Source organism: Penaeus monodon, chromosome 24, assembly GCF_015228065.2.
Source record: "Penaeus monodon isolate SGIC_2016 chromosome 24, NSTDA_Pmon_1, whole genome shotgun sequence".
Taxonomy (NCBI): domain Eukaryota; kingdom Metazoa; phylum Arthropoda; class Malacostraca; order Decapoda; family Penaeidae; genus Penaeus; species Penaeus monodon.
Window position 1 is genome coordinate 33,535,614 of NC_051409.1, and position 455 is coordinate 33,536,068.

The window sequence follows — 455 nt, forward strand, 5'->3', positions numbered from 1 at the left end:
CAAACCTCAAAAAGTTATCAAATCTCCAGGTTGCTATAAAAAAGAAAGAACCAAATTTAATACAGCGTGGAAAAAATCTACGGACATACCCAATCTCATTTCGATGCATCCAACAGCCTTGAAACATACATACGTGTCAAACACCTGCGCCTCTATTGCTAACTCTAGCTCCAAATAAACAACTAATTCCACTAAATCCCCAAGGTTAGGGCATCCCTAACTAAACCCATGTCTGGTGACTACAACCTCTCAGCCACACAATCGCCTGCGGGCTCGCTTCACCTTACATTTCTTCGTAAACAAAAGGATTTGGTGCACTGAGACGACATTCTGATTGGAGTAGGCCCAGTTATTATAATGAGGAAATCTGAATTTTCATCAGTTGGTATTTACGATATTTCTTGTGTTGTTCTCTCGTTTTGTTTTTAATGTATCTTGTATCGGTATTATTTTTT